Here is a 13811-nt window from a genome sequence, read left to right as displayed (position 1 = left end):
GTGTTCTTGAACAAGTTATTGCCTGTCCAAACTACTACACACATTGCACGAGGTCCTTGAAGTTACTGTGTCGGGGCCTCGAAAGTCCTTGAAAACCATTGAATTTTTTTCTTCAATATTGCTACGAACCCTGTAGAACAACTGTCATGGAGTAAAAACCTTGGCTGAACAGGGGCTTATACGCAGAGCACAGGAAGACTAGAAATGCAGTAGTAGGCATGGAGGGCCCTGAAAAGAATGTGCCACATCCGCTCGTCTGCCTTACGTTTCTGCACCGACTGTCGCATTTTTAATAGAAGTGCACTTTCTGTTCTACTCCAATAAACGCAACATTACGAACTCCAGTGTGGGGAAGTCCTTCAGCCAGTGCAGAACTTTTTCTGTACATCCGAGTCAGCTCTGTCATTTTTCCAGCATTGTAGTACAAGATTTGTTAAACTGGTTTAGCAGAATATGAGCAGTATACTCTTAAATTAGCTGTTTATTTGTATGCACAAGTTCAGGTCCTCAGTTTGGTTGCATGACAAATTGCCATACCTCAATAGATACAAGAAACAATTTTATTACAGTTTAATAAAATCCAAACAGTAATAATCACAACAATATAATGACATACATTTCTTTTGGTACGTATACAGCCCATGTCTTGGCAGTGTATAAATTCAACTATACACCGCAAGTACTGTGTCCTGACCACTATTATTCACATGTGTAAAACCATCACAGCAATTCAACAAATATCACAGTAATTAGTGACATACACTTTGTAACTGCTTTACATGAGCATAATGTATACAAATGGTCCCTGTGTACCTACACATGACTAGTGCCACCCGAGTACTATTACTCACAGGTGTAAAACCAACAAAGCAGTTCATTAAAAAATATCACAGCGCTTAGAGACGTACATGCTGTAACTAACTCCCTTGTAGAAACTTAATACAAACACGTGAGGACACAGAAAGCTAGCAGTGGGCATACATGGGAATACCACCGCCTCAATACTAATTCACAAGTGTAAAACCAACCAAGCAGTCCTTTAAAGAATATCACAATGCTTAGTGACATACATCTTCTAACTAGCTTATATAAGCTTTATACAAACATGAGAACATACACAAAGCTAGCGGTGCACCCGCATAGAAGTGCGGCCATCTGAACACGATTATTTGCAAGTGTAAGCTCAACAGAACAGTTCGTTATAGTGACGCACATTTTGTAACTGCCTTATACAAGCTTAGTGCAAGCACAAGAATGCAGAAAAATATAAATTAAAAACTTGCTCTATGCATACACAAACAGATCAACACAAATGGTAAACACCGCTTTGAAGACAAATGTGACTGTGGCAAAGCGCAGTGCTGTGCCGGTTGAAATCGCCACCCACAAAAGTATTGAGCAATGTTTAAACCACAGGCAATAAAGTGCTGAAAGACTGCGTCTCTAACGTAACTATTTTAATTCAAATTTCTTGAATATAGGACTCGCTTGCAGATAAGGCATCTGATCCAACTGACCTTATTTTACACCAGCTACATGCATACAATGCACTCAGATATAACTGGTAATAATAATTATAAAAGGCATTTAAAAACTTGATAGTGTGATGAAGATGCATGACTAGAACAGTTCTGTCCCCCTCGTACTTGTTAAAAAGGTGTAAGTACGACACATGTTCTTTTTTTCCTCAATTTTTGCATTAATGGACAGCCGGGAACCTCGAACCAACACAAAAAAAATATACTGCTATGTTAATAGTGTTATGAATAATTTTTTGTGAAAGCTTTTTTACAGACAAGTTGCAGTCTCGTTTCTGGAGGTTGAGCTGTATCTTGCAAAATAACTTGAAAAGTGGTCACATGGGAGCATGACACTATATCATAATGTTAGTTTCAGTTGACTCTCTTGCCCTACAAGTCGCTGCTCACTGTGGCCAGTGATGCAACAGCAGTGTCTGTGTGATTTTCATCACACTTCTGTCCTATGCCATTCTTACCAGAGTTGGCGGCACATAGATACCCAAATTTCGATAGTGTTGCTTTCTCAGGTGGTTGCTTTTGATTTGCTCAATATCAGTTGGCACTTCAGCTGCATCAAACTTCTTTTTTACCTCTTCAACAACAACATCAACAACAATCTTATGACACCTGTGTTGTCCTTCTAGTTGCCTACAAAGACCAGTCAATCTAGCAACAACACTGACAGTCTCTACTATCTTGTAATGGGGGAGAGGTGTGTCCCACCATGTGTTCCACATTGTTGTCACTATGTGGGCTGGCTGGGGAGGCAACAACTGTAATATGTTTGCATTTGCATATATTAAAGTGATGCTTGTACTGTGTTATAACACCTAACTTAGTCTTGCACTTGCTGCACAATAACACTGGCTCACAGTCGTGGTGAAAAGCTTTTGTATGTTGAGCAAATGAGTTGTATCCACTACAAAAAAGTCAGTGATAGCACACATGTTGCTCTACCAGGCCTGGTGTGGTTCCTTCTGACACTGCTGCTGATGCTGACGCGCTGCTGCTTGCCTCGTACACTGTTGCAGCTGCAGCAGACATGGCAGTCTCTGTATCTATTGCTGCCGTGTCATCTGTCATGGTAACTTCCAAGTGGGATCGGGCTCACTTCTGCAACAGAGATGTTGTTTGCCCCTTGAGGGCTCTCATGATCAGGGCCAATAATTTCGTAGGCATTGTCTCCTGCATCGAAGAACCAATAAGAACAGCATGAATTAATAAACATAGCTCTAAAAAGTACGGACATCAGGACTTAACCACAAGCTTTGCACATAAGTGACCGGGCTTAATGAATAATACTTGCAGGAGGAGTTACACAATTGTTTGTGTATATTACAGTAAAGCCTCATCAGAAGATATTCAAGAGGCACGGGAAACATGTCTCTCGAAACCAAAAATTTTGAGACACTGAGGAGCCAGACTAGATCACTTTATTATGCATCATCACTAAACTATGTTTTGATATATCTGAAGGAATAAATGCTCAGGGTGGCTTAAAGGGCCCCTAAACCACTTCTCGACATTTTTTGAACATTTCAAGTAAACACGCGTATCGAAATCAGAATGCCGTCACGATCGACGAAGCCAAAAGCCAGAGTGCGTAGCACTGCCGGAGCACCACAATATGAAGAAAATGACCCCGTGCGCCTCTCTGGACCTATCCTGCACCCCCCAGTTTGTCCTGACGTCACCAGGCTGTCTCTGATGATGTCACCAGTTTCCGGTGCTGTCGATTGGTCGAACGAAAGTGTACGACTGCCGGCAAGGCCTGCAAGCAAATACACACACTCCTTCTTCCTCGTCGCGTTGCGCGCGATGCCATTGTGGGCAGCCAATGGGGGCAAAGAACAGAAACGCCAACAGAAGGGTCTCCCTATGAGGCTCTTCAACACGAGTCACCATACAGTTCCGTTGTGTTAGCGCCACCCCTCGCAGGACGACGGGCCAGCGCGGCAACAACAGAGCTCGTTGGTGTTGGCCTGTCCCGTAACATTTGGAGGTGTACTAGGCAAGGAAAAGATGATACTGTCCATATGGCGTGTACCAGATGAAAGAGTAAAATGAGTGGGGACTACTTTTCGATAATCAAACACACGTAGCTCCACTATTACTGTACCGTTTCGAAAAAATTCTCGTGGCTACCTGTTCATTGCCTTATTGTGTAGAACTGCAACACCGCAACTAAATTTCAACCTCGGTGGTTTAGGGGCCCTTTAAAGAAGACATTCACAGCTTTTTAGTGACTGTAGATTGTGTTAGCTTCCTTCCCAACTTCTGGAATTTAAACACTTCACTTTGCAAGCCTTGTTGCTCGCAGTACCTCTGAGGTGCTCTTAGACGCTCGTCAGCTTCAACTGCCGACACTTTCTGCCCTGCACTGTCATCGTTGCCCTCCTTTTCTGGTTCATGCTAAAAGAGACATGCGCGATTGACTTGTGTAAGGATTGCGTGATCTTTACGCCATTCGGAGCACACAAGGTGCACAAAGTGAATGTGTCTGGGTTGTGTCCCTTCGGTAAGGAATACTTAAAAAGTCATCCTTAGTAACAAAGGTGTCTCTTGTATACAGTATTGTTAACGTGGCAAACATCGGAAAACCAACCAAACCATTTTCAGATGTCTCTTACAACCAAGTGCATCTTGTAATGAGATTCTACTGTACTGAATATTTTTCAACTATGGATCATCTGCATGTACATATAGTCACAAAGACATGTTGTGTGGAATGGCGAATCGGGAAACAGTTCGTACTCTTACTTTTTGTCCCTAACATAAGCAGCTGATAACAATATGATAAAAAAGCAGGCAATGAGGCTAGAATGCAACATAATCCTTCAGCTCTAAACAGTTTTTTGCGCCCACATCATTCCCTCATATGACATAAGGAAACAACTTGATTGCAGTAATGGCTGCATACGATCTGAGTTGATTGAAACAAACTATACGTAAGGTTGTCCTGTATGTAATTTTATCAGAGTGCTTTTTAGATGTCCTGCTGGTGATCCTGGCTGCGCGATGCTTCTCATGCTTTTTGGCACAATTCCTTTTTTTCCACTCCACTTTTTTTTCAGATTTTCTCCCCTTTCCCTTCCCCCTTGTGTAAAATAGCACACTTGAAGTATCAAATCTGTTGAACTAACGTGTGTATCAAACCTGTTAACATGTGTGCTTCTCTGTGGTCTGTGTTGTATTTTTGCGCTGCACAATTCAATTCAAGATGAAAGATGGAACGTCCCTGCCTTACATATACACACACACACGTCCCTGTGTGCGTGTGTATATGTCTCTCTCATGTTTTGAAATATATGTACATTCAGGAGTGCCTGCATGCCCTTCTCTCCTGCTCCAGTGACGAAAAGGAGAGCCTGTTTATGTACCATAGTAAAAAATTCAAAGGTTTTTGCTGTGCCCATTACATCCCTTATCATATGGATCTGTCACAATACAGAGTAGCAGTGGTCCATAATACTAGCCCATCCCAACATAATTATAAATTAAAACATACCGACATGCTGCGAAACAGCTGTTGCAAAGCCGCTGGTGAAGGCAATTTCCGCAGCACTGCAGTGGTACAGCCGAGTTCCACCTGTATAGTGACAAATCCATATGCGTGTTAGCAACTCAGTAGTTGCTGATGGTTTCATAAGCTTTACACTACACAATAAAGTAATCTAGACAACTTTGTTGGAACAAATGCACATAATTAGGACACCACTTAAACACTAACACGATTAATTGCCCCCAATCTCTCACTCACTAAGGGATAATACTACTGAAACATCGGTGGAGAGCTCAGATTAACACAGCCCATAAAGGACAAGCGTTCTTTGAGGAAAACAGCTATAACAGCGGTTAGTTTTCTTGATCATTTTATGTGGTAGCTTTGATTTAAATGTCATGCAGTACTATAAAATACGAAGTGCCGCATTTCTAGCAGCAGAAGGCGTCGTCAGGCTCATGGTACAACAGATTTTTGCACTGTTTGTCAGTGAGCCGACACATACAAAGAAAACCGAATTCACACATACATATACAGTGTCAAGTGCACTTCTCCTTCTGAAAACGCAGCCACCAGTTCCAATGTTGCTGAAAGGAAAGGTTATATAAAGTGCGAGACTGCATGGAACTGCCATGACTGTAAATGTATGGTCTGCTGATTGCAGAGGTAGTCACATGCTATTTCTAGTCTCTTTTAGAAGCATTACTAAAGAATAAATTAAAATCTATTCATAAGTCACGAATTTCATGCATCCACAGTTTGGCTAAATAACCTGTGAGAAAAAGACATGTTTACCTGGAATAGCAACCTTTTTTCCAGCTGCAAAACTTTCCTTCGAATTAATGAAATAACTTTACAGCGTCATAATGCGTTTCTCGCAACTACTTGCCGGCAGTGGCGAGTTAGTGTTTATATCCGACTCATTGGGCGACAAGACTGCCAAACACAAATGCTTCACGAACACGAGAACACGTCCCTCGCAGAGAATAGCAACCATATATGCCTCTGTGAGACATGATCGCACCTTTGTGGTCAAAATGTACATTAGAACGACATCACCATCTCATTAAAAAAAAAAAAAGCCTCCGTACAAGGCAGCCGCCAACTGCATAATGTGAAATTGCAACTGATGTCCACTTACTGGTGGCCTGTGTTTGAGTCACTTTTGGCAGTTGACTGGGTGCTGAGAAATGCACGTTCTGGGTTGTCCCTGAAAAACATACAGGGTTATGTCAAATGTTGAAAATATATATATGCCGGCATTTCATCAGTCGCAAAACAAACGAGTAAACTAATAAACAACTGTAATGTAAACAGAGTACACATCATAAGATAGGCTGTAAACTGTTAATGCATTACGCAAAAAACCTAATGCATAGGAAAGACTATATGTATACACACGAAGCTGAGACACAATTTAATTCGCTCTAGGTTTTTCCGTGCAGTATATTCAAATTATTATGTCTCGTGGTTAGAGCAAAATTAGTGTAAATTACGAACTAAATTATCTACCCTGGAAATGCACCTGTGCGCGCTTCGAACGAGTAGCGTTGTAAAATTTACGTATGTACATGGCATTTAACACAGTTGCTGAACACGGATTTCCTTTGCCCTGTGTCGTGTACAGTGAGCTACATATATCTGCCCCCCCCCCCCCCCCTTTTTTGTACTAGCCATACTGCGTGCCACTGCACCTATACGCACGTCAAGAAACCTCAAGACACAGAAATAAAAAAAGCGCCAATTACCCATGCCTGAATGTTGTAGTGGGCCTAACCTAACCAAGCATGGGCTGTTGCTTTTTATAGTAAACACAGGCACCGTGCTCATTGCAAGTATGTATCATGTCGCTAAGCAAATATGCAATTTCATTGTACCACTATTTTTTTATCACATGGATATATCTGGTGAGAGGCAAGACAAAAAGCAGTCACTTCTCAGAACTAATCAGCTTTCTTAAAACACATTTTTAACTTTTCAATGACACTTGCTGCTATGTGTTTGTCTCCAGAGAGCATACTTGATTTGACTTTCCAATCAGAGACATTACATAAATATAAAATGTTAAGATGACTGCCTGGAGCACGTGAGAATTTTCATCTTCGTGTAACATACTATATCTTGATTTTGTTGACATTTGGTCAAATGGTACACCCAATATACCCACATACTAGTTTTCTTGTCCAAATAACATGCCAATGTATTTTGATTTTTCGGCATTGGCTCCTCCGCACTACGTGAAGTCCCGCTGCACTGGCTCTTTCACATCCTCGTGTCCTTGCAACTGCCTTCTTGCGTTATATAAAGCGGGTGCCTGAAAAATATCGTATGCAAAAGTCAACACAAGGGCATGGTGCAAAACAACATCAAGACAGTCAAGGCCATGGCAATAAAGAAGTCTTAGCTCTTAGTCTTCCTAGTGAAATGCATGCAAAACATCCAAATGACTGCAACAGTAAACTGCTAAACTAACTTCAATTTTTAGATTTAAGCAAAAAAACAAATAAACCACAGTTCATCCTTGTTTTTCATGAATGTTAGAATACACTGCTAATGAATAGAATATTCGTCATTTTCAGACGTCATAGGTCTGTCATGAGTCTGGTGTATCGCAAACACCACTTGTGACACATCCTAAGCACGTGCCCAGTGTGCCCCCCCTCCCCCGCACCATCCCTGGTTGTGCCACTGCTGAAGCCATAATTTGAGGATTATAGCTGCAAACATGATGCTCAGTAGGGATGAAAATATTGTCCTTCAGCTCAATGGATATATGGATGTGCCTATAAAAAAGGGCAACAAGGCTTGTTATGGCAAGCTTACCCACATTTCAATACTAACAAGTTCACTGCGGCCTGCATCTAAGCTTACTAAAAGGCATGAACTTATTTTCATGCATGAGGTGCGCAGTGGAGTTCATTTTTGACAGACCCGACTACTGCTGCAGTTTGAAATCTAGCATTTTAGATTCTTGTAGGCATGTAAAAGTTGCAGTTAAACCGCAGTTATTAGTTTATTACACCAACCTATTGTTCTGTGTACGACAGACTGGTAACACGCAATTAAAGCAACATTTTATTTTGATATTTTATTTCTCTACTAAAAATATTCAAGCGATAAACACATCTTGATCTGCCATGCTATAGCAAAATGCACACATTACGCTTGTAACCCCCAGAGGAAGGCTGATTTAGCTGTTCATATGACATAACGCTGACACGCCAACTCATATTAGCAAATGCACAGGGATGTCCAAAACAATAAGCGTATGCAAAGCGCCCCTGCAATTGTAATTCCACACAGCAGCCGTTATATTCGATGCCGACGCGTAACTAGCTGCTCGACAATTCACCGAGTTCGTAGACATAAGCATCCTTTCAGTTTCGCACCGTGCACGAAAACCGCAACAGGAGACAAAACCAGACCTATAATCACACCATTTCAACATGAGCAAAAACAGTTCAGTCTTAGGGATAAACACTGTGAGAGCGATTTAGTGCGCGACAGCGACGAGCGACGGCTTCGAGCGACAAAACGGGCCGTCGCTTGAACAGATGGATCGGTTCTGGAAATCTAGAAATCGTCGCTCGTCGCCCAGAAGTGCTATGAGCGACTAGCCAATAGCGCGAAGCCGGAACTGGATGTACATACATCGCTCAAATACTACCGATTGTCGCGCGGAACGAGCAAATGATTCAATTTTTATACGTGCAAGGATAAGAACGTACTGCAAGACCTCCGGAAATATTTTATGCTACTTTTTATAGTAAAATACATCAACGTAAATTACTAAAGCACGCGTCACGCATGACTGCAGCCCTCATGCCGGCAACACCGGGGAGGCGTCGCTCAAAATCGTCGCTCGCACGGAGTACGACTTGTAGGCGACGAGCGAACGCGACAGCCATCTCCGTCGCGTCGCTTGTAGCTGCCGCGCGCAAGATCGCTTATATGGGGTTTATACTTTTTTCAGCATAAAACATGGATTCCTCATGCGTTTTCAGTAAGTTCAAGATAACGCGCCCAACTGACCTCTTGCAGCATGCGGCTGAATGGCTGCGGCAAAGTTTCTAACTAGCACTGGTGCTGCACGTAACTTCAGTGGTCGCAGATTCCCCCTGCGCGAGACACCGTCAAGCGCGCGGTTTATTTATAAAAAAAAAAGCATGCTGCCAGCAAAATGACGCCTTCTGTTATGTGATTCCTTAGTTCAACAGCGTTCCGTACACAGTAGACTGCCAAACTGAATAAATTCAAACACACAAAACGCACGCTAATCACGCTCCGCATAGGCTCGGAATCACGGGCTGGTGAACTAACCATTTTAAGCGTCCTCTCGCCTGGCGTCTTATTGAACATACCATAGTTCTGGCAGCGTTTGTGATTTTTAAAGCTCTTACGGACAACGGCAAAGTGATAAAATCACATGCAGTTATCGCGACGACTGGCTTTTTCGATTGACATCGAGAGACAGCGCGTACGCCTAGTCCTTTGTCAATCGCGTCGGCTAAGCGCAGCGACGACTTCCTGGCGATAGCATGACATATACGGAGAATGTGCACCTAAGTTAGAATTCACTTACCGTGGAGGATTTGTTGTTATATCCAAGGCATGACGAACGACTGTCGTGTGTTCGCGGCGACGCGAGATGGCTGATACACGATCTCCCTCGGCTGGCCTTTGCTCGCTGGACAAATCTTCTTTCTCCGGTGCTGTGTTGTTCCGCGATCTTGAGCGCGCGCGCGCGCGGTGGAGCCACTCCGAGTGAAAAAGTAGAGCGCTCACTACGCGTTCCTTTGAACTGCGGCGGCCTGTTCTCTTAGAAGCAAAACGATGTGTTCTTTGCTCAGCGTGCATGAATGATACATTGCCATGTTCGGGGCCAGCCACCTACAGTTGAAGCAGAAGATTACGCTACGTTTTGTTTTCTATTGCCGCAGGAGTTTCTCTTTTCTATTGTCGCAAGAGTCTTTTCACTCTCTCTCTCTGAAGGGGAGAGTGAAAAGCACATTTCACTCTCCCCTTGGTGACAGAGTGAACAATGCATTTCACTCTCCTCGACATTTTGCGAGAGTAAAACGACGCTTTGAAGAGTGAACCGGCAGCTTCACTCCTGCAATGCCCTTCCTAGTTTTTAGAGTGTATACTGAAGATTTAATTCTTTTCGCGTGGGTTGAAACGCGACGTAATGCAAAACTGAATTTATCAATAACCGAGGACGGCCGTTTCATGAACTTACAGTCAATACTGTGTTTCTTTTTTTTTTTGCCAGGAAAGCTGTCCACTCAAAGATCGTAGAGTAGAAAAAGAAGGCTTTGTGGCGTTTGTCGCCTTGAAGCACTAGCGCCAGCTTCTATATAACGAGTCAACATGACACTCCTTTCTTCGTAGGGATTACACAGAGGAAGAACTGTGCAGACAGAAATAATAATGCATAGGGAGAAAGGGAAACGAACATGCACTGGGTGCCACTTTTAATTGGCGGCGGATCGAAAGGGAGGCCAGGCCGACCATGGTTCAAGTAATTATTCTATCGTAAAATGACGCTTGTCCAATGCTACTAGTGTTTTACAGCGAAGCTGTTAGCCTCTAGGTCGGCTTTTTTGTGTCCACGTCCGTTTGCAAAAATGTGGGCCGATCCCGGCGGCAGTGCTGGGTCAGGAGCAGTGGCTCTTACCCCCCTAAGGCCGAGGCTTCAAGCATTCAACAAAATGAATCGAACAGCGCATATATTCTTTGGAATCATGCATACAGCATACACAACAGCATACGTTTCAATAAAGAACAAGCACAAAACGAACACCCGAACCACATAATTGATGATAAGGCGCTCCTGCTAACAATGCCAAGCACGTAGCGCTCCCCGCAAACGTGTTCCGGGAAGGATTGCAGCTGCGTAAGCTGCATCGACGACGGCAGCTTGCGACGTGGAGCGTGACGTCCCTAGCTTTTCGTATGTAAAAGAACCAGCGTAGCAACTGATTTCAATGTTTTACAGCACCGCTATGGGCGGCGGCGTGCTGTCAAGATTACCATTACTCCCATTACTGCCATTGGTCTAAATTACCATTACTCTGAAGCAATAGAGCACTGCATACCCCCCTCAGCAGTTGTATAGTGGTGGTTTTCAACAGCTCCGCTAGACATCCACTTTCGCAGTTCCGGGATCGCGAGTCACCTTTCTTTAGAGCGCAGCTCTTAGGCGCCCGTTCCTGCGGAGAGCGTCTGCGTCCTCGTATCCTAGTGAAGGAGCACAGCGAAGGCTGAAAGAGCGAACGTGGAGCGCAGCGAAAGATGGAAGATGGCGACGGCGAAGAGAGCGCGAGGAGGAAAGCGGAGGAGGCGCGTATGGCGAATGCGTGAGAAGAAAAGCGTAGGGTCGCGCAAGACGGGCTCTGCGGAAACGATGGCTACGAGATATTGTCAGAGTAGCGCGCTTCGTCTCTATGGAAACAAAGCGCTGCCTGAGCGGAGGTCTGTCTGCGATGGCTGCTATGAATCGCGCCCACGCGTCAGCCACGCGCTGGCTCTCGCGATCTCCCAATTAGAGAGGCAATCGTGCCACACTTCGCTCCGTTTGCAACGTGTCGCACGGGACAGATTGTCCGCGCCAACCAATGTATCGCAAAATGAATAAAAGTATAGAGCTGCGCTCAAGTTTCACATTAGAGAGTATCGTATTCGTCGGTGAATTGTTTTCGTTAACGTTCTTTCTACGGTGCAGTTTGGGCACTCAAGTAGAACGTGGCAGACGTTCTCAATTTCATAGCCCCAACAGCAGTGAGGAGAAGTGGAGCGGCATATGCTATACACAAACTTATTCTTAGATGCCACTTCCTGCCGAATCAAAGTCATCTAGAGTGAAAGCCAACCACATTCTTAAGAGACTGGTGTATACTGAGTGATATCAGCGTTTGCGATAATTAGCGATTTACAGTTATGTGTGAAGTTACGCACTAATACTCCTTATTGAGGACTGAACTTGAACTGAGCTGTGTGTTTGGCCTACCGTCCATTTAGCTCACGGTGGACTCTTGCACAAAGAGATGAGGACTACAAACTGCATATATTGTTCGGTTAGCGGCATGAACAGACGTCAGGTGAACTCTCCGTTGCGGCGTCTTTATCTTTATTACTTTTATAGTGATTAATTAATTATTTGATTGATCAAATAGTTAATTATTTATATAATTAATTATTTTGCTTATTTTACTTTATTTTCTTATTTTGTTTAGGGGTGTGCGAATATTCAAAATTTCGAATACGAATCCAATAGACCCCGCTATTCATTTTGTATTCGATTCGATTCTAGAATCCCCTAGTCGAAGTTCTCCAATATTCATTTCTTTCGAATACATAAGGAATGAAAACCCTTTGGAGTCTCGAGGCAGACACAACGATAAATGTGAGGACTGTTCCGAATGATGCCTTTGCAACACAGCTGCGGTTGTTGCGCAGGGGCACCAGTTCCTGAGCGAACGTACAGGGCAGATAACTTCTGCCCAATAATATTCAGTCACTCAATAAGGAGGGCTCGCTTTTAGGGAGCCTGTATAAAGAGCGTATTCCGATTCATTATTTGGCCTGTCCCAGCATGTTCACATCCCTTCAAAACAATGGGCGTTGCTGTATCATCCCACTTCCCTCTTTCAGCGAACGCTGCGTGCACCTGGTAACATGTTTCCTTATATCATTACTGTCATTCTCATGCATGGTGCTCCACATAAACACTTGTTTATCATTTACAAGCTCTTCAGTTGTCCGGACCTGTAATTACGAACGATATTACATTTGCTGTTGCATATAATGTATATAAGCCTCATTTCTTTGTTTATTTTTTCTTTACAGTGAAGCTGTTAGCCTATAGTTGGTCAGGAATTTTCGTGTCCGACAGGGGCAAAAAATTGAACTGAAAAAAAAGTGCATATGTCCTTTGGAATCTGACGTAGTGGTTCTGCGGAAACCCGCAAGGCGGAGAGAAGTAATGAATAAAGGGAAAATCAGACATCCACCCGTACGTAGCAATTGCTACAAAGGAAACCCATACGGGTTTGTCGAAAGAAAAGCTTCATAGTTCAAGAAAAATTCGTCCTGGTCCGGGACTCGAACCCGGGACCACCGCCTTTCCGGGACAGCCGCTCTACCATCCGAGCTAACCAGGCGGCTACACTGTAAAAAATTTCCGTAATTATACGGAGCATTTCCGTCATTATACGGAGAACTGCAGGGTAAAAATACGGAAGCTATGTCATATTTCAAAAATACGGCAAAATCTGCCGTTAATATACGGAAAGTGCTCTCCGTTTTCAGCTTTACGGACATTTTCACTGTAATCATATGTACGGCTATACACTGTTTTGAACGAAACAGACAGAATTCCGTATTTTCGTTATGCGAACATCTGTATTATTGTGAGAAAACTTAAGCTGTCTGAATGAGCGCTCGTACTCGTAAAGTTTCAGCCAACAATATTTTATTGAACACGCAAACTGTACGCATTATGAAGATGCGTACAAAATATGAGAGCTAGCTTTCTACCAAAAGCTGCAATAACAGATCGTATAAATGTATATACGCATCTTCTACTGCGGTCGCAGTTTGCCGCGCATATGGGCCTCGCTGATCATATGCGCAAATATATGCGTGTTCTCGCAATGTTCTCAAATTAAGCGCTTTGTAGTTAATAGTTGTAGTTTAAGTGAACGGAGAGCCGTGGACATACGTGCATACGTAAACAAGCTTGCAGCATTCAGGTGCTGGTGCACTGGGAATGACATTGGTGCTCTGTA

At 43.4% G+C, this 13811-nt stretch overlaps 1 protein-coding gene and 1 long non-coding RNA gene across 4 annotated transcripts in view; both read right to left on the bottom strand.

The window, feature by feature from the left end:
- LOC126544048 (uncharacterized) overlaps positions 1-13811 on the bottom strand; it is a 266997-nt gene that overhangs the window by 75420 nt on the left and 177766 nt on the right. The window lies entirely within an intron of this gene.
- On the bottom strand, positions 547-5122 carry LOC140215643 (uncharacterized). The gene is made up of 2 exons (XR_011892482.1): positions 5029-5122; positions 547-2705 (listed from the first exon to the last, which is right to left on the bottom strand). It is a non-coding gene; the product is annotated as an uncharacterized lncRNA (long non-coding RNA).

Source organism: Dermacentor andersoni, chromosome 1 (assembly GCF_023375885.2).
Source record: "Dermacentor andersoni chromosome 1, qqDerAnde1_hic_scaffold, whole genome shotgun sequence".
Lineage (NCBI taxonomy): Eukaryota > Metazoa > Arthropoda > Arachnida > Ixodida > Ixodidae > Dermacentor > Dermacentor andersoni.
The sequence above is the reverse complement of the archived record's forward strand: the minus strand, read 5'-3'. Positions and strand labels throughout refer to the sequence as shown.